At 41.5% G+C, this 21,266-nt stretch overlaps 1 protein-coding gene and 1 non-coding gene across 4 annotated transcripts in view; one reads left to right on the plus strand and one right to left on the minus strand.

Moving 5' to 3' along the window:
- Positions 1-21,266, plus strand: part of CAMTA1 (calmodulin binding transcription activator 1) — an 890,922-nt gene that overhangs the window by 52,794 nt on the left and 816,862 nt on the right. The gene's annotated exons all lie outside the window — the stretch shown is intronic.
- LOC132416806 (U6 spliceosomal RNA) lies at positions 18,056-18,162 on the minus strand. The gene has a single exon (XR_009517730.1). It is a non-coding gene; the product is annotated as a U6 spliceosomal RNA (small nuclear RNA).

The raw sequence follows: 21,266 nt of genomic DNA on the forward strand, positions 1-21,266 counted from the left end.
CCTCTGGTTCATTCTCCCCACAGCAGCCAGAGTTACCTTTTTAAAATAGTAAAATGCAAATCGAATCACGTTTCTTCCCCAGCTTGCACTCTTCAGGAGCTTTCACTGCTCCCTGGATATAAACTCAAGTACATTAAGGTGCACGGCGGAGCCTGCCTCTCTCTAGCCTTACCCGGGGCCCTCCCTCCCTCCCACGCTTGCTGAGCTCCAGCCACCCCTCCTTGCTTCCAGGTCTTCACCTGTGCCTGGCTCTTCCCCACCTCAGGGCCCTGGAACATGCTGTTTCCACCCTTAGTTACACTCAGTAATCTATTGCCGCATGACGGTGTTACCATAAACTTAGCAGCTTTAAACACCATATGTTTTTTACCTCACAAGTTTTTGTGGGTCTGGTGTCCAGGCCCGGCTTAGCTGGGCCCTCTGCCTTAAGGCTGCATGCAGTCAGGTTGCCGGGCAGGGGTGGAATCTTATCTGAAGGCTTGATTGTGGAAGGAGACTCTTCGTAGCTAAGGAGGTTGTCGGCGGCGTTTATTTCCAGGTGAGCCAATGTACTGTGGACTTCAGTGTCTCATTGGTTATCAGCTGAAGGTGGCCCTCAGTGCCTCTTTACCTGTGTCTTCCTAACACGGCCACTTGGCTAAAAGCCAGAAAGGGGGAGAGAGTCCTAGCAAGAAGGATGCTACAGTCTTATCTGATGGAATCACACGCACACACTCACTCCCATCCCTTGGCTGTGTTCTGTTGGTTAGAATCGATTCACGGTCACTCCCGCGTTCAAGGGGAGGGGTTTGCACAGGAGGCCAGGGTCATGGGAGCCACTGTAGAGCTGGTCCAGCTCCCTCCCACCCCACCCTCAACCCACACACCTATGCTTGAAAGAAGAAACAAATTTCCACATGCCTCTCCGGAGAAATGCCTCACATACAGAATCCCTGTGGTCAGGCCACCGTGTGCCAAACTGTACACGACACGCAGGAGCTGAATCTACCTCTTTAGGAACTTGCGGTCCTGAAGACGTTCAAGGTAGTAGATTCAGACAAGGGGGAGAGGACGTCCTCCTCAGATTTCTCCTCATTCCTCTTTTCTTTCTTCCTTTCATTCACCATCAGGTACACAATTCCTACCATGTGCCAAGTGCTGGGGTTAGAAACAGGAGGAACACGACAGGAGCTTGCAGTTTGGAACTGTGTTTCTCAGTTGAATACTTGTATTTTTGAACCGGAAGGTCTGGCAGTTTTCAAACTTAAAAAAATTTTTTTTGAGTGTTTGAGCCTTTCTTTCCAAACATAAACTTATGGGTAAGCTGAATCTGTAAAACAGATGAAAGTGGAGATGCTCTGCTTGAAGCTGGGGAGTGGGGCCAGCTCTTCCCGCTTGGGCTTCTGGCCGCCTCCAGCAGCAGCTGCCCCAGCCAGCCCTTAACCCTGGCTGTTAGCAAGCAAGGTTAGAACACGACTGCTGTCGTCCACGCCGGCACTGGAGCTCAGGAAGCTGCCGCCCAGAGGGGGAGACCAAGTTAGTGCAGACCAGGTCCATGCACGCTCTGGAGCAGCGGCTCTCACATGGGGCCGGTGCTGCCCCTTCAGAGGCTGTTTAGCAACAAGTGGGATAGCTTTTGGGGTGTCGGAGTGAGTGTGTATGTGGGTGTTCCGTGATTCTGTGCAAAGTGGTCAGCATGCCCCCCGAGAAGCCCAGTCCTGCTCCTGCTCCCAGGCCCGCGCTCTGTCTCTGTGTTGGCGGTTCTCACTCCTGGCCGCGTGTTAGAGTCACCTGGACAGCCTTTTTTTTTTTTTTTGGCTCCGTTGGGTCTTTGTTGTTGCGCACAGGCTTTCTCTAGTTGTGGCGAGCGGGGGCTACTCTTCGTTGTGGTGCATGGGCCTCTCATTGCAGTGGCTTCTCTTGTTGCAGAGCCCGGGCTCTAGGTGCCCGGGCTTCAGTAGTTGCGGCACGCGGGCTCAGTAGTTGTGGCTGGTGGGCTCTAGAACGCAGGCTCAGTAGTTGTGGCGCACGGGCTTAGTTGCTCCGTGGCATGTGGGATCTTCCCAGACCAGGGCTCGAACCCGTGTCCCCTGCTTTGGCGGGTGGATTCTCAACCACTGCGCCGCCAGGGAAGTCCTGAACAGCTTTTTAAACATACCGGGGCCTGAGCCCCACCCCTGAGCAATTAAACTGAGGTCTCTGGGGTGGGGCCCCGGGCTTGGGGTTTTAAAAGCTCCCTGGGAGATTCTAAAGTGCAGCCAGGTTGGGAATCACCGCCTTAAATCTTCCGTTGACTGCTTTCAGAAGAAGTCTTCACTGTAATTAAACAAATTGTTGTTAAAAGTAAGCAAAAGGAAATCTGGAGGGGAACATCTGTAATAGATAAGTGGGCTTTATTAAATGTGCAGTTACTTTATTAGAACACAGATCATTGGAACGAACTGACAGTTTGGAATTTGGATTAAAACTCTTTAAGCCACGGATAACATCAAAGTCTGGTGTCTGTGAGGGCACAGGTTTTCTGTTTCTGTTTTTTTCTGTGGCCTTCTTTATCCTTTTTTCCCTTCTGAATATTTCAGCCTGATATGAAACACCTATTTGTAACAAATCACTTTTTCTTTCCTTCCCATAGTCCATCTCCATCAGTTAGATGCTCTTCTTTACTCATACCTTAAGGTTCTTTTCTGTCTGTTCCATTACCCACCCAGTCCCAAAACGCTGTGACAGTGAGCATTTCTGATGACGTGGCCATCCAGTTTGGAAAGACACCGTACTTAAAAGATGATCAGTTTCTGAGAAACTTAAGTTGTTAGAAAACTTTATATTGTTGGCTCGGGGAAAGATCTGGAAAAATGACCAAGACGTTAGCTCAGACCTCATGGAGGGAGTTGAGAGGGCAGGTATTGGCTACTAATGGCCTCTCATAACTTTTCATTGAGGATAGTCTTACTAGTCTGAAAGTAATTATAAGCATCCTCATTGTACATTCCCATAGTTCTTTTACTGTACTGTTTCTGTCTGAAACTGACATAATCTCACTATGACAACAAATTTAGTATGATTTTAAAAATATTTCACAAATATATAGTGAAGATTGATCTCACTTTGCTTTCTTTTACCAAAATATTTTTTTTCCTCCATGCCCACTCAATTTTTTTTTTTTTTTTTGCGGTACGCGGGCCTCTCACTGTTGTGTCCTCTCCCTTCGCGGAGCACAGGCTCTGGACGCGCAGGCTCAGCGGCCATGGCTCACGGGCCCAGCCACTCCGCGGCATGTGGGATCTTCCCGGACCGGGGCACGAACCTGTGTCCCCTGCATCGGCAGGCGGACTCTCAACCACTGCGCCACCAGGGAAGCACCCACTCATTAATTTTTGATTTTCTTACTGTTTAATTCTTTTTTTTGCATTATTCATCTGTACCATTGAATTATCTGCTTGTCATTTTCTGTAAATTGATGCCAAGTCTAAATGGTTTAGACTTGTACCATTTCACTCTTTTATGAGATTGCATTGGAAATACAATTTAATCTTTAGTCAGGTTGACTTTTTTTTTTAACTTTATTTATTATTTTAGCATCTTTTTTTTTAACATCTTTATCGGAGTATAATTGCTTTACAATGGTGTGTTAGTTTCTGCTGTGTCACAAAGTGAATCAGCTATACGTATACATATATCCCCATATCCCCTCCCTCTTGCGTCTCCCTCCCACCCTCCCTATCCCACCCCTGTAGGTGGTCACAGAGCACTGAGCTGATCTCCCTGTGCTACGCGGCTGCTTCCCACTAGCTATCTGTTTTACATTTGGTAGTGTATGTATGTCAGTGTTACTCTATTACTTCGTCCCAGCTTACCCTGCTCCCTCCCCACATCCTCAAGTCCATTCTCTACGTCTGTGTCTTTATTCCTGTCCGGCTCCTAGGTTCTTCAGAACTTTTTTTTTTTTTTTTATTTTTTAGATTCCATATATATGTGTTAGCGAATGGTATTTGCTTTTCTCTTTCTGACTTGCTTCACTCTGTATGACAGACTCTAGGTCCGTACACCTCACTACAGATAACTCAGTTTCGTTTCTTTTTATGGCTGAGTAATATTCCATTGTATATATGTGCCACATCTTCTTTATCCACTCACCTGTCGATGGACACTTAGGTTGCTTCCATGTCCTGGCTCTTGTAAACAGTGCTGCAGTGAACATTGTGGTACATGACTCTTTTTGAATTATGCTTTTCTCCAGGTATATGCCCAGTAGTGGGATTGCTGGGTCGTATGGTAGTTCTACTTTTAGTTTTTTAAGGAACCTCCATACTGTTCTCCACAGTGGCTGTATCAACTTACATTCCCACCAACAGTGCAAGAGTGTTCCCTTTTCTCCACACCCTCTGCAGCATTTATTGTTTGTAGAGTTTTTGATGATGGCCATTCTGACCGGTGTGAGGTGATGTCTCATTGTAGTTTTTTTTTTTTTTTAACATCTTTATTGGATCATTGTAGTTTTGATTTGCATTTCTCTGATGGTTAGTGATGTTGAGCATCCTTTCATTGTTTGTTGGCCATCTGTACGTCTTCCTTGGAGAAATGTCTATTTAGGTCTTCTGCCCATTTTTGGATTGCGTTGTTTGTTTTTTTGATGTTGAGCTGCATGAGCTGCTTGTAAATTTTGCAGATTAATCCTTTGTCAGTTGCTTTATTTGCAAATATTTTCTCCCACTCTGAGGGTTGTCTTTTTGTCTTATTTATGGTTTCCTGTGCTGTGCAAAAGCTTTTAAATTTCATTAGGTCCCGTTGGTTTATTTTTGTTTTTATTTCCATTTCTCTAGGAGGTGGGTCAAAAAGGATCTTGCTGTGATTTATGTCATAGAGTGTTCTGCCTCTGTTTTCCTCTAAGAGTTTTATAGTGTCTGGCCTTACATTTAGGTCTTTAATCCATTTTGAGTTTATTTTTGTGTATGGTGTTAGGGAGTGTTCTAATTTCATTCTTTTACATGTAGCTGTCCAGTTTTCCCAGCACCACTTATTGAAGAGGCTGTCCTTTCTCCATTGTATATTCTCACCTCCTTTATCAAAAATAAGGTGACCATATGTGCATGGGTCTATCTCTGGGCTTTCTATCCTGTTCCATTGATCGATATTTCTGTTTTATTGCCAGTGCCATACTGTCTTGATTACTGTAGCTTTGTAGTATAGTCTGAAGTCAGGGAGCCTGATTCCTCCAGCTCCGTTTTTCTTTCTCAAGATTGCTTTGGCTATTCGGGGTCTTTTGTGTTTCCATACAAATTGTGAAATTTTTTGTTCTAGTTCTGTGAAAAATGCATTTGGTAGTTGGATAGGGATTGCATTGAATCTGTAGATTGCTTTGGGTAGTGTAGTCATTTTCACAATGTTGATTCTTCCAGTCAAGACCATGGTATATCTCTCCATCTGTTTGTATCATCTTTAATTTCTTTCATCAGTGTCTTATAGTTTTCTGCATACAGGTCTCTGTCTCATTAGGTAGGTTTATTCCCTGGTATTTTATTCTTTTTGTTGCAGTGGTAAATGGGAGTGTTTGCTTAATTTCATTTTCAGATTTTTCATCATTAGTGTATAGAAAGGCAAGAGATTTCTGTGCATTAATTTTGTATCCTGCTACTTTACCAGATTCATTGATTAGCTCTAGTAGTTTTCCGGTAACATCTTTAGGATTCTCTATGTATAGTATCATGTCATCTGCAAACAGCTTTACTTCTTCTTTTCCTATTTGCATTCCTTTTATTTTTCTTCTCTGATTGCTGTGGCTAAAACTTCCAAAACTATGTTGAATAAGAGTGGTGAGAGTGGGCAACCTTGTTTTGTTCCTGGTCTTAGAGGAAATGGTTTCAGTTTTTCACCACTGAGAATGATGTTGGCTGTGGGTTTGTCATATATGGCCTTTATTATGTTGAGGTAAGTTCCCTCTATGCCTACTTTCTGGAGGGTTTTTTATCATAAATGGGTGTTGTATTTTGTCATAACCTTTTTCTGCATCTATGGAGATGATCATATGCTTTTCCTCCTTCAGTTTGTTAATATGGTTTATCACATTGATTGATTTGCATATATTGAAGAATTCTTGCATTCCTGGAATAAACCCCACTTGATCATGGTATATGATCCTTTTAATGTGCTGTTGGATTCTGTTTGCTAGTATTTTGTTGAGGATTTTTGCATCTTTGTTCATCAGTGATATTGGCCTGTAGTTTTCTTTCTTTGTGACATCCTTGTCTGGTTTTGGTATCAGGGTGATGGTGGCCTCATAGAATGGGTTTGGGAGTGTTCCTTCCTCCACTATATTTTGGAAGAGTTTGAGAAGGATAGGTGTTAGCTCTTCTGTAAGTGTTTGATAGAATTCGCCTGTGAAGCCATCTGGTCCTGGACTTTTGTTGGAAGATTTTTATTCACAGTCTCAATTTCAGTGCTTGTGATTGGTCTGTTTGTATTTTCTATTTCTTCCTGGTTCAGCCTCGGAAGGTTGTGCTTTTCGAAGAATGTGTCCATTTCTTCCAGGTTGTCCATTTTATTGGCATATAGTTGCTTGTAGTAATCTCTCACGATCCTTTGTAATTCTGCTGTGTCAGTTGTTACTTCTCCTTTTTCATTTCTAATTCTATTGATTTGTGTCTTCTCCCTTTTTTTCTTGATGAGTCTGGCTAATGGTTTATCAATTTTGTTTTATTTTTTCAAAGAACCAGCTTTTAGTTTTATTGATCTTTGCTATTGTTTCCTTCATTTCTGATCTGATCTTTATGTTTTCTTTCCTTTTGCTAACTTTGGGTTTTTTTTGTTCTTTCTCTAATTGCTTTAGGTGTAAGGTTAGGTTGTTTATTTGAGATGTTTCTTGTTTCTTGAGGTGGGATTGTATGCTATAAACTTCCCTCTTAGAACTGCTTTTGCTGCATCCCATAGGTTTTGGGTCATTGTGTTTTCATTGTAATTTGTTTCTAGGTACTTTTTGATTTCCTCAGTGATCCCTTGGTTATTTAGTAGTGTATTGTTTAGACTCCATGTGTTTGTATTTTTTTTTTTTTTTTTGCGGTATGCGGGCTTCTCACTGTTGTGGCCTCTCCTGTTGTGGAGCACAGGCTCCGGACGCTCAGGCTCAGTGGCCATGGCACACGGGCCCAGCCAGCCGCTTTGCAGCATGTGGGATCCTCCCGGACCAGGGCACGAACCTGTGTCCCCTGCATTGGCAGGTGGACTCTCAACCACTGCGCCACCAGGGAAGCCCCTGTGTTTGTATTTTTTACGGATTTTTTTTCTGTAATTGATAGCTAGCCTCATAGTGTTGTGGTTGGAAAAGATACTTGATACGATTTCAGTTTTCTTAAATTTACCAGGGCTTGATTTGTGACCCAAGATATGATCTATCATGGAAAATGTTCCATGAACACTTGAGAAGAAAGTGTATTCTGTTGTTTTTGGATGGAATGTCCTATAAATATCAATTAAGTCCATTTTGTTTAATGTATCATTTAAAGCTTGTGTTTCCTTATTTATTTTCATTTTGGATGATCTGTCCATTGGTGAAAGTGGAGTGTTAAAAGTCCCCTACTATGATTGTGTTACTGTCGATTTCCCGTTTTATGGTTGTTAGCATTTGCCTTATGTATTGATGTGCTCCTGTGTTGGGTGCATAAATATTTACAGTTGTTATATCTTCTTCTTGGATTGATCCTTTGATCATTATGTAGTATCCTTCTTTGTCTCTTGTAATAGTCTTTATTTTAAAATCTATTTTGTCTGATAATGAGAATTGCTACTCCAGTTTTCTTTTGATTTCCATTTGCATGGAATATCTTTTTCCATCCCCTCACTTGCAGTCTGTATGTGTCCCCAGCTCTGAAGTGGGTCTCTTGTAGACAGCATATATACGGGTATTGTTTTTGTATCCATTCAGGCAGTCTATGTCTTTTGGTTGGAGCATTTAATCCATTTCCATTTAAGGTAATTATCGATATGTATGTTCCTATTCCCATTTTCTTAATTGTTTTGGGTTTGATTTTGTAGGTCTTTTCCTTCTCTTGTGTTTCCTGCCTAGAGAAGTCCCTTTAGCATTTGTTCCAAAGCTGGTTTGGTGGTGCTGAATTCTCTTAACTTTTGCTTGTCTGTTAAGGTTTTAATTTCTCTGTCGAATCTGAATGAGATCCTTGCTGGGTAGAGTAATCTTGGTTGTAGGTTTTTACCCTTTCATCATTTAAAATATGTCCTGCCAGTCCCTTCTGGCTTGCAGAGTTTCTGCTGAAAGATCAGCTGTTAACCTTATGGGGATTCCCTTGTATGTTATTTGTTGCTCTTCCCTTGTTGGTTTTAATATTTTTTCTTTGTATTTAATTTTTGATAGTTTGATTAATATGTGTCTTGACGTATTTCTCCTTGGATTTATCCTGTATGGGACTCTGCGCTTCCTGGACTTGATTGGCTATTTCCTTTCCCATGTTAGGGAAGTTTTCAAGTATAATCTCTTCAAATGTTTTCTCAGACCCTTTCTTTTTCTCTTCTTTTTTTGCGACCCCTATAATTCAAATGTTGGTGTGTTTAATGTTGTCACAGAGGTCTCTGAGACTGTTGTCAATTCTTTTCATTCTTTTTTCTTTATTCTGCTCTGCAGTAGTTATTTCCACTATTTTATCTTCCAGGTCACTTATCCGTTCTTCTGCCTCAGTTATTCTACTATTGATCCCATCTAGAGTATTTTTCATTTCATTTATTGTGTTGTTCATCGTTGCTTGTTTCATCTTTAGTTCTTCTAGGTCCTTGTTAAATGTTTCTTGCATTTTGTCTATTCTATTTCCAAGATTTTGGATCATCTTTACTGTCATTACTCTGAACTCTTTTTCAGGTAGACTGCCTATTTCCTCTTCTTTTGTTTGGTCTGGTGGATTTTTACCTTGCTCCTTCATCTGCTGCATATTTCTCTGTCTTCTCATTTTCCTTAACTGTGTTTGGGGTCTCCTTTTCGCAGGCTGCAGGTTCGTAATTCCCGTTGTTTTTGGTGTCTGCTCCCAGTGGGTAAGTTTGGTTCAGTGGCTTGTGTAGGCTTCCTGGTAGAGGGGACTAGTGCCTGTGTTCTGGTGGATGAGGCTGGATCTTGTCTTTCTGGTGGGCAGGGCTGCGTCCAGTGGTGTGTTTTGGGGTGTCTGTGAACCTAGTATGATTTTAGGCAACCTCTCTGCTAATGGGTTAGGTTGTGTTCCTGTCTTGCTAGTTGTTTGGCATGTGGCATCTAGCACTGGAGCTTGTTGGCCGTTGGGTGGAGCTGGGTCTCAGTGTTGAGACGGAGATCTTTGCGAGACCTCTCACCGATTGATATTACTTGGGGCCAGGCGGCCTCTGGTGGCCCAGTGTCCTGAGTTTGGCTTCTCCCACCTCAGAGGCTCAGGCCTGACACCAGGCAAGAGCACCAAGGTCCTGTCAGCCTGAAGAAAAGGGAGAAAAAAAGAAAGAAAAAAAAAAAAAATAAAAACATGATTAAAATGAAAAAATAAATAAGAAATAAAAAAGTAATAATAATAAAAAAAGAAGAGAGCAACCAAACCAATAAACAAATCCAGCAGTTGTAATAAGCGCTAAAAACTATACTAAGATAAACATAAAAATCAGAAATAAGTCAGTTGCGGACAGCAAACCCCAAGTCTACAGTTGCTCCCAAAGTCCACCACCTCAATTTTGGGATGATTCGTTGTCTTTTCAGGTATTCCACAGATGCAGGTACATCAAGTTGATTGTGGAGATTTACTCCGCTTCTCCTGAGGCTGCTGGGAGAGATTCCCCTTCTCTTCTTTGTTAGCACAGCTCCTGGCGTTCAGCTTTGGGTTTGGCCCCTCTTCTGCATGTAGGTCACCCTCTGGCGTCTGTTCCCATCCAGACAGGATGGGGTTAAAGCAGAGGCTGATTAGGGGGCTCTGGCTCATTCAGGTTGTGGGGAGGAAGGGGTACGGTAGTTATAATTGGAATGTGGGGCAAGCCTGCGGCGGCAGAGGCCAGCATGATGTTGCACCAGCCTGAGGTGCGTCGTGTGTTCCCCCCGGGAAGTGTCCCTGGATCTCGGGACCCTGGCAGTGGCGGGCCGCACAGGCTCCCGGGAGGGGAGGTGTGGCTAGTGACCTGTGCTTGCACACAGCCTTCTTTCTTTATTTGTTTATGTTTTTGCGGTATGCGGGCCTCTCACTGTTGTGGCCTCTCCCGTTGCGGAGCACAGGCTCTGGACACGCAGGCTCAACGGCCATGGCTCACGGGCCCATCCGCTCTGCGGCGTGTGGGATCTTCCTGGACAGGGCACGAAACCCGTGTCCCCTGCATCGGCAGGCGGACTCTCAACCACTGCGCCACCAGGGAAGCCCCACACAGCCTTCTTGGTGGCGGCAGCAGCAGCCTTAGTGTTTCATGCCCGTCTCTGGTGTCTGATAGCCGTGGCTCGCGCCCGTCTCTGGAGCTCATTTAGGTGGTGCTCTGAATCCCCTCTCCTCATGCACCCCGAAACAATAGTCTCTTGCCTCTTAGGCAGTTCCAGACTTTTTCCCAGACTCCCTCCCGGCTAGCTGTGGCGCACTAGCCTGCTTCAGGCTGTGTTCACGCAGCCAACCCCAGTCCTCTGCCCGGAATCTGACCTCCGAAGCCCGAGCCTCAGCTCCCAGCCCTCACCCGCCCCAGCGGGTGAGTAGACAAGCCTCTTGGGTTGGTGAGTGCTGGTCGGCACCGATCCTCCGTTTGGGAATCTCTGTGCTTTGCCCTCTGCACCCCTACTGCTGCATACTCCTCCATGGCTCTGAAGCTTCCTCCCTGCCCACTCCCCGTCTCCATCAGTGAAGGGGCTTCCTAGTGTGTGGAAACTTTTCCTCCTTCACAGCTGCCTCCCAGAGGTGCAGGTCCTGTCCCTTTTCTTTTGTCTCTGTTTTTTCTTTTGCCCTACCCAGGTACGTGGGGATTTTCTTGCCTTTTGGGAAGTCTGACGTATTCTGCCAGTGTTCAGTAGGTGTTCTGTAGGAGTTGTTCCACATGTAGTTGTATTTTTGATGTATTTGTGGAGAGGAAGGTGATCTCCATGTCGTACTCCTCCGTCATCTTGAAGATCCCCCCAGGTTGACTTTTTTAATTTTTGAAATGTGGGCTGGAGTGTCCTAGGCACGTGAGAAATGTTATGTGCATGTTGTATATATGTATGTCTGTGCATGTTCCGTGTATGTGGGTAAGGATGAGGTGTGGTGGTAAGAGCTCTCTTGGTGGGAGCTGTACTCCCACATGAGTGTGCACAGCTGAGTGGGCAGCACTAAGCTGGTAAGAGTCTGTTTGCTGGATCCGGCAGCCTCCCTTCTGCTGTTCAGTCCATTGCCAGCACCCTGTGTCTCCGGGAGAATCATTCTTTATTTTTGTAGGATGGTTTGGATGATTCCATGAGTTAACAGGGGCAACACGTAACGTAATATTTATAAAACATTAGTTCACTTGCCCATGGTTGGTAGTATATAAATGTTAAGTAAGACACCAAAAGCACTAACTTTATATAAAGTAAAAGGTTGATATGTTGGATTACATTAAAATAACTTCTGTTTATCAAAAGATGGTATTATGTGAATGAAAAGTCAAGTCAAAGTGTGGGATTGGCCAACAGAATGTAATATAATCAGAATATTTTGAGAAGTCCTGCAAGTTAGTAAGAAAGAGGCAGACAAGCCCAATAGGAAAATGGGCAAGGGACTTGAACAGGCACTTCACAGACGGTCAGGAAACATGGGAAAAGGTGCTTCACCTCATCAGTCATCAGACAGACGTAGAATAAACCACAGTGAGATGCCATCACACACCCAGGTGACTGCATTCAAAAAGACAATGTCAGGTGCTGGCAGGGAACAGAGCAGTGGGGGCTTTCACGCACTGCTGACGGTCATCTGCATCAGTGCTGGAAATCTAGAATTATCTAGAATTGCCTGCACTGTGTGTCTCAGCAGCTCCTCTCCTGATGTATGTTCCCAACAGAAGTATGTGCGTATACGTTCCAAAGACATGTGCAAGAATGTCCTCAGGAGTGTGATTCCAAATTCCTCAAAACTAGAACTGCCCGAATGCTCACAACAGCAGAATGGAAAAATTAATTGTGATATATTCATGTACTGTAACCTGGACAGCCACGAAAATGAATGAACTGATGGTATATTCAAGAAACGAATAACTCTCACAAGCATAGTATGGCATGAAAGAAACCAGACGCTCAAATTTATTTATTATATGATTCTGGATACAAGTTCAGAACAGTTCAAAGCCAGGAAAAATAATTTATGGTTGTAGTCAGGAGTAGTTACTTTGGGGAGTAGGGAGACTGTATTAGTGGAGCTTCTGGGGTGCTGGTAAGGTTCTGTTTCTTAAATTTGGGTGTGATACATGTACAGAGACACAGGTACACTTATGACATGTGCTCTTTTTGTATGTTACATTTCAGTAAAAAGTTCATTGAAATGGTATATGGTATAAAATAGTTTATTAAAGTGCAGTGAGAAGTGAGCAAGGAACAGCTGTGTGCAGCAGCATGGAGGAATCTCACAAAATACAGTGTTTGATTCTGTGTTTACGAAGTTCGAAAAGAGTCAATGCTGAGCTATTGTTTAGAGAAACAAGTAGCTGGTGTGTATCAGGATTCAGTCAGGGAAGCAGAACCACTGGGAGTATTATGGAATAAGGGATTTATTTATTACAGAAGTAAGTCTGTACATAATCCTGGGAGAAGGTGAAAAAATAGAGCCCAGAGGAGGAATTAGAAGGTCAGAGAAGGGTCATGAACCACCTCCTGAAACACTGGGGTGGGTGGCCCAGGCAGCCTGCCGGGGTCTGGGAGACTTCTGGGAGGACAGGCTATCCTTTCATGTGTTTGCTGCCCAGCTTCTAGTGTTAGGGGAACTAAAGCTAGTGTCCAAAGAGGAAACATGTGGATGAGCTGGAACTCTCTGGCACCTCAGTTTCTATCTGTCACCACCTCTAGCCGTGCAGGCATTCAGAGAGTGGAGGCTGTTCTGTTCCACCTTTTAAATCTTGGGCAGACTCAGGGAAGGGGATCCTGGGAAATTCCAACTTAACCACATCGATGGAGATAAAAACTGCTGCAGTGATGGTCGCACAACTCTGTGAATATCCTAAAAGTACTCTTTATGGTATGTGAATTATATCTCAATAAAGCTGTTATTTAAAGAAAATTGCCACAGGTTGTGAAAACTCTAAAGAAAAGCAAGGAAATAATTGGTACAAAAGTCAGGGTAGTGCTTACCTGTGGGAGAGAGGAGGGGTTGTGAAAAGCAGTTTTGGGGTGTTAAAAACTTCCCCCTTGTAGGTGGGGGGGGCGTTCCACAAATGTTTGCTTTATTATTATACAGTCTTGTGTAAACACATATTGCAGAACACACAGAAGACATGAATTCACAGTCTAGTGTGGTAGGCGGAGAAATCAGTGCCGTTTATAAGGTTATGGGGGTACCGTATGCTGTAGTCTTCGTTTTCTAGTTTTTTAATGACTGGAAGATGTTCACATGGCTGATTGACAATATGCTCCTTCTTGAGATCTGGACGTTTCAGTAGTCATGGCTTCCTATCAGTTTGTATCCATGTCACTCTGAACTGGAGGGTAGTACCTGTGGTCTGTTTTTTAACAAGGTCTTCACGTCTCCTGACAGGTCTGTGAGTGTTTTGAAACAGGTTAATGGGATATTTCTGTCACTTTTCACTGTATATATTTGATTTTAAAATTTGAACTAAGATTTCTTTGTGCTTAAAAGTACACTTTACAAATTTATTAAAACTTTCATATCAAATCCTTTTTGATAATCTGAGAAATCAAAACATTCTTTTCACCTAACTTATTGGAAAATGCCTTTATCTACTCTCCATTTACATGGAGCCACTTTTCTTTTGGATGTTTGTTGTGGCTCTTTTATTCTCTTTGTAATGAGGAAGCAATTGCCCAAATAAAGAAAGATATGCAGCTGTCCTGCCTGGGGCTGTAGTTGTACCATAGTTAGGAAATAGATGTGAAGGTTTTTACAAAAGTTCAAAAACAAAGTGTCTTGTACCATTTGTATGCAAAGACTAGAAAAATTTTTGCTCTAGTTATGTAGACTTTTAGCTTCTTTTTCTGGTGTAGAACTATATCTATCTATCTCATGTTTTTTGAATGAGATGACTTAACTCCTTAACTAACAGGAGCCCTTGAACAAGTGATTTTTACACGGGTTAAATTTGTAATACAGAGCCTCATTAGTATTACTTAGAGTGCTTCTAAGCTATTTGTAAAACTTCAGAGATACATTTGTTACCTAATGAGATTACAATTTGAGTCAGATGTCACTCTTCATAGTTTTCCATTAAGAAATATATTTTTGATAATTTTTATAAACCAGTTTGTTAAGTAAGCATCATGTCTGTTAATCTTCTTATTCAGTGAGCATTTTGAGTGCCTACTGTGTGCCCAAGCCCTGAGGTAAGCCGGGCCATTCAGAGGTGAATAAAAGGGTGTCACAGTCATATGGGGAAGACACATAAAAAATAATTGCAAAGTGGTGTGATAAGGGATAAAATGGAATTGTGAGGTATGTGTGTACAAGATAAACTTGAGGCATATAAGTGGTGGATGTTTTATAAAATATGACACTAAGACTGTATTTTGAAGATGATTATGAGTTTGCTGGACAAAGAATCAGCAAGAAAACTTTCCTGGCTGAAGGAACCACATGAGCAAAGGATTGGAAGAAGGCAGTAGTTTGGCTTGCTTGAGTAATTAGGTATGGCTGGGTCAGGGTTTAAGGAGAGAGATAGATGAATTAAGGTTAGTGAGGTAGGCAACAACCAGCTCACAGAAAGCCTTGTATGCCATGCTGGGTTTACATTTTTACCTTACAAGTAGTCAGGATCACTTGAAAGATTTTAATCAGAAAAGTAGAATGATCAGATTTTCATTTTACACAGCCACTCTGTGGGCAGTTTAGAGAATGGTTTGGAGGGAAGTTGGGAATTGGGGAGGAATCCATACCAGAGATAATTAAGACCTATTTTAATGCAGCGGCAGTAGAGAAGGATCTGACCAGAGACCTAGAATCAGTAGGATATATCCTGACCTCTAAGATGTGATGCAAAGGAGAGGAGGAGCTACTGAGATTCTGGGTTGGATGATGGTGGTATGTAGATAATGAAATACAGAAAGAAAAGTAGGTTTGAGGAGGCACTGAAATTATATTTGTATAGTGTGTCTTAGAGAGTGCATGTGGAACATGTAGGAAGAGATCTTAGAGGGTAGTTGGATATAGATCTGGGAAGTCAAGAGAGAGCTGGAAGAAACTGACAGTACAGGTGAACAAGGAGAGTAGGGAGAATGAGAGAAGAGAGAGGTTCTAGTAATGAACGGTTTCCATCATCTTCTCTGGAGCATGAGACTGAATAAGGGAAATGGGAAGAAAATTAAGCTTGTAAAGGAGACTCAGAAGGACTAGTTGAAGAGGAATAGAGCTGAGGGGTTACAGAAACCAAGGGAAGTTGGAGTAGCAAGGAGAATGAACAAAAGGGTCAGCAGTGCCAGATAGCAAAGTAAAATTATACAAATATCAAGAAAGTAGTTTTTGATTTATAAGAGATTTATACACTATTTAGAGGAGGAAATAGAGGGTTAATTACTTAAATGAATTTGGGACAGTTGGCTTACCAATTAAAAAAATAAGTTAAGTCTGTCTCATACCTTATACCAAAATAAGTCTAAAGAAGTAAATGTAAAAAGTGGAAATGATAATACACTAGAAGAAAATATGAGTCTGTATTTACATAATGTTCAGTGTTCTTATCATGACATCAGAATTAGAAAGGAGAAGATGGATAAACTGGACTACATATAAACTCACCATTTCTATGTGCTAAAATTAAAATGTAAATGGGAAACTAGGAGAAGTATTTGTCACATATTTGACAGAGGTTTAATATCCTTAACATATAAAAGATCTATCAGTAAAATGAATGACTGGAGATTTCTGGTTAAGCTGTGATGAGTAACAGGTTAAGCAGTTACTCATCGAAGATGTATTTATCTACCGTCCAAAATTTTGGTAAAATGACAGAAAAGAATCACAAAATATAAACCCGCAAAGATAGAAAATATGGGAGTGGGGAAATTTTTGCTAATGGTAGACAGAGTGGTTGGGCCCTCTTTCCTGCAAGTAGAAAAGCTGGACAAAATTTAAAACAAAATTTGTGTGAAGGTAATAGAGGTAACAAAACAGTGAAGATTTGTGGGCTTGAGATCCGGGGAAGTAAGGAAGCTCGTAGATGCAAGACCAGATTTGCATCCACTTTTGCCCTGGAGGATCAATCTGCTGATTCAAGAAGAAGCAAGCAAAGAGAAGTTGGAAAGCTGAGGAGATTTTGATAGATTTAAGGAACTGGAGAGTGGGGGACAAAAATTGGAGTTTGGCATAAGTCAGGGAGGAAGGGGCCCTGGAAAACTCCTTAGGCTTTGAGTCCCAAAGGCCTGTATCCTGGGAACAGTGATCTCTGAGAAGTACTGAAGTTGAATTTCAGATCCCCTCGGTCCTTGATTAGATCAAGGTGATCTTGACAGCACCAAATGTGAATTTTTTCTGGAAGAAGATAACATCACCCAGAGCCTCAAATGATCTCTAGATTTATTTACAGTGTCTGGTACTTACTCACTAGATGAGAATTTAGGACAATTTGACAGAAAATCAAGAGGAACAGCAGACTATGCCAATGGATTGTCAGCGATCCAGATAATAGAGTAATTAAATACCATCACATAGTATGTAATATGTTTAAAGAAATAAAAGATAAGATTGAGAATCGGGGAACTAGAACTTAAAAAAAAAAAGAACAAAGCGTAAATTCTAGAATTGAAGGTCTATAACTGAATTAATTGAGATTAAGATCTCAATGGTTGGGTTTAACAGTAGATTTGTATAGTAATAAATTGAAAATAAATATTCAGAATGATAAAATATGGAGAGAAAAATGATGGGAAATACATAAAAGATTCTAAGAGACATGGGATTCAGTGAAAATATTTAACAATGTGTAATTGAAATCTGAGTAGGAAAGGAAGGAGGAATAGTACAGAAGCAATATTTGTAGAGATAATGGCTGAGAATTCTCTATAACAGACAAGCCTCTCAAATCAAGAAATACTGTAGACCCTGCACCAGATAAATTCAAATAAAATTTCACTGAAACATAAGATTGCTGAAAACCAAAGATAATGAGAGAATCTTAAATACCTAGAGAAAAATTACGTATTACATTCAAAAGAGCAGTAAGGCTGACAGCTAATTTCTCAACACAAGCAACAGAAGTCAGAAGACAATGGAACAGTATTTTCAAAATGTAAACAGTATTTTCAAAATGTAAACAGTATTTTCAAGAAGGTAAACTGCCAGACTGGAATTCTATACCCAGCAAAACATCCTGCAAAAGGGAAGGCAAAAATATCATCCTTTTAGATCAACAAAAGGGAAAAAATTAATACACACCAGACCTGCACTAAAGGGGAGTACTAATAAAGATTCTTCTTTGGGCAGAAGGGAAATGATCCTGGCTGGCAGCTTTAAGATGTAGGAAAAGGTGAAGACCAAAGAGAGGGTAAATGCAAATGAATGTTGATATATGAAACAACAATAATAATGTCTTGTGTGGTTTAAAATATGTATGGAATTAAAAATTTTAATAATAGCATATGAGTTGTGGGGATGTAAATAGGGTTAGTATCCTGTGGTCTTTGCATTGTCCAGGAAGTAGTAAAATTATTAATCTACTTGAGACTTTGATAAGTCAAGGATGCATGTTGTAATCTCTAGGATATTCATTAAAAGAACATTAAAAGAATATATACCTACTAGCTAATGGAGAGGAAATATAGAGGAGGAGGAGGAGGAGGAGGAGTAATAGTAGTAGTAGTAGCCCAAGGAAACTTGATTAATCCAAAAGAAGACAGAAAAGGAACATCGAGTTTGTGGGAATAATAGGAAGCAAATGGTAGGATGATAGATTTACACTCAGGATATCAGTAATTATATTATTATTTATTTTTTAAAATATGGAACGCGTCACGAACTTGCGTGTCATCCTTGCGCAGGAGCCATGCTAATCTTCTCTGTATTGTTCCAATTTTAGTATATGTGCCGCCGAAGCGAGCACAGTAATTATATTATTGATAAATAAAAATGAACTAAAAATTTCAATTAAAAGACAAAGATTGAGAGATTAAATTAAAAAAAAAGGTGGATCACAACTCTGTACTGCTTGCAAGGATGCATAAAAGTGGAAGGAAAGTAAAATGGTAGAAAAAGACATATCACTCAAACACTAACCGAAAGAAAACTGGTGTACCTATGTTAATAAAGTGGAATTTAGGGCAGAAAAGCATTATTAGAGATAAAGAGAGACATTTCATAATGATAAAATACTCAATTCAATAGTTCTACATCTGTACGTGCCTAAAAACATGGCCTCAAAATACAGAAAGGAAAAATTGACAAAACTAACAAAGAATAGACACATCCACAATCATAGTGGGAAGTCTTAATACACTTAATTAACTGATTGAATAAACAAAGAATCACTTGATGATCTCAATAACACACCTAACAGTCTTGACCTAATTGAGGTCACAGTGGGTTTGCCAGTAGATTAGAAACAGTAGGAGAGACCTAGGAGATTGAAAATAACAAATATTGAAAATGAAATACAGAATAAAATGAAATATGCAATAAATAGGACACTGCACCCAATAACTATTATACATGCTTTTTATATACACATGGAACATTTATAAAAATTGCTGATCTATAAAGCAAGTGTTGACAGATTTCAAAAGATTTAAATCAGAGCATCAGACTTATTACAAAGATAGGTTTACTATTTGAAAAATCAATCAGTAGAAATCACTGAGTTAATAGGGTAAAGCAGAAAAATAATGTGATAATGTCAATCGATGTAAAAATTGCCTTTGGTAAAATTCAGCATCTGTTCAAAATGAAATCCCTTAAGACATTATGAGTAAAAGGTAAATTCCTTAATTTGATAGAGATTACTTAGAAAAATCCTATAGCAGACATCATGTTTAATGGTGAAGTGTTGAAAGTTTTCCTCCTGAGACTGGGAATAGAAATAAGTTATTTTCGGGCTTCCCTGGTGGCGCAGTGGTTGAGAGTCCGCCTGCCGATGCAGGGGACACGGGTTTGTGCCCTGGTTTGGGAAGGTCCCACATGCTGCGGAGCGGCTGGGCCTGTGAGCCGTGGCTGCTGAGCCTGCACGTCCAGAGCCTGTGCTCCGCAACGGGAAAGGCCACAGCAGTGAGAGCCCTGTGTACCGCAAAAAAAAAAAAAAAAAAAAGTTATTTTCACCATTACCACTACTTTATTATTTTATTTAGAGACCCTACCTAGTTCAATATGACAAGAAAAATAAAAGGTACAAGGATCAGAAAGGAATGAATAGAACTGTTTTTGTAGATGACATGATTGTGTATGTAGAAAAAAAAATCTTGTAACTTATTGTAATTAATAAATAAGGTTGCAAGATTCAAAGTAACTCTGGACACAATTGCAGTTTTGTGTATCAACAACAAATAGAAAGTGAAATAAAAATATCATTTGTAGTAACATACACAGTCATATTTTTCAGAATAAATGTAAAGAAATGTAAGGCATCTATACAGGGAAAAAATAAACACTGAGAGAAGTTAAAGGTCTAAATCAATAGATGGATATACCATGTTAATGGATTAGAAGAATCAGTGTTGTAAGATGCTGATTCTTCCCAAATTCAACTATGCCTTCAGTATAGTACTAATCAGAATGCCAGCAGATGTTTTCTTGATGGACTTGACAAACTGATGTTAACATAGGAGTGCAGACAGCAGGGATGGCCAAAATAATTTTGAAGAAAAACAAACTGAGCAGACTTACTATACTGGGTAGCAAGACTTACTGTAAAGCTATAGTCATTAAAATAATATGGTTTTAGTAAAAGGCTAGACAAGTTGACCAAACAAGCAAAATAGTCCAGACACAGATCCATTCGTATCTGGACACCTGATTTATCGCACAGGAGGCTCTGCAGGATGGCAGAGAAAGAACAGTCTTTTCAATAAATGTGTTTAGTTAGTTAGATACTCATGTAGGGAAGGGGAAAGAAATGCGACCCTTACACTACACACATTAATTCCAAATCTGTATCAGCCTGGATCAAAGCAGGAGAAAAAAAAACAAAGAGTAAATTGAAGGAAAAAGTTTAATATGAACATTTTATGTTTTTGCGGTACGCGGGCCTCTCACTGTTGTGGCCTCTCCCGTTGTGGAGCACAGGCTCTGGACGCGCAGGCTCAGCAGCCACGGCTCAGGGGCCCAGGCGCTCTGCGGCATGTGGGATCTTCCCGGACCGGGGCACGAACCCGCGTCCCCTGCATCAGCAGGCGGACTCTCAACCACTGTGCTACCAGGGAAGCCCTAATATGAACATTTAAAATCGGGTTGTTTGTTCTTTTGATGTTGAGTTGTATGAGCTGTTTATATATTTGGGGTATTAATCCCTTATCAGTCATATTACTTGCAAATATTTTTTCCCACTCAGTAGGTTGTCTTTTCATTTTGCTGATATAAAACATAATTTTTAAAAAAATGAACATTTTTCACCATAACAGGGAATGGAAGTAATGAGGGATAGGCTCATAAAAAGTGAAGAGAACTCTAAAGGATATAAGAATAGCAGACGTACAGCGTAGCTGCATCCTCTAGAGCTGAGGCAGAGCCCCCAAGGAAGAGTCCCACCCTGCCCAGGGCTGAGACCCATTCCTCGTCCCCAGGGCAGGCTGTGATGTGAGGCTTGCTGCAAGGCGGAGAAGTCCTGGTGGTGTCACACTGGTAGAACCTGATGGAAAGCCGCCCTCTGGAGCTTGCCATAAGCCACTCTCCTGTGCCGGAGGAAGGTGCCTCGTGGGGAGACGTCTCACTGGAGGCGCCCTGGGGGAAGCTGCGGGGGGGTGCTGGGCTGTGTGTGCTGCCATCTCCGGAGGCCTGGGAGGCGGCCCGCACGGCAGGAGCTGAGCGAAGGGGATGCTGCACATATGGGTGAAGACGCCTGGGCTGTAGGAGGATGCTGTGGAGGAACACACCTAAGTAAGATCACCGGAAGGAAGGCTCTGTGTAACAGGATGTCAAGGTGGTAGCAGTTTTTTTTTCCTCTCCTCAGGAATAGGATTATGGTGTCCCTAACCCCTGTATTCGTTCAGCATTTATTTA

The sequence above is a fragment of the Delphinus delphis genome, chromosome 1 (assembly GCF_949987515.2).
Source record: "Delphinus delphis chromosome 1, mDelDel1.2, whole genome shotgun sequence".
In the NCBI taxonomy this organism is placed as follows: Eukaryota; Metazoa; Chordata; class Mammalia; order Artiodactyla; family Delphinidae; genus Delphinus; species Delphinus delphis.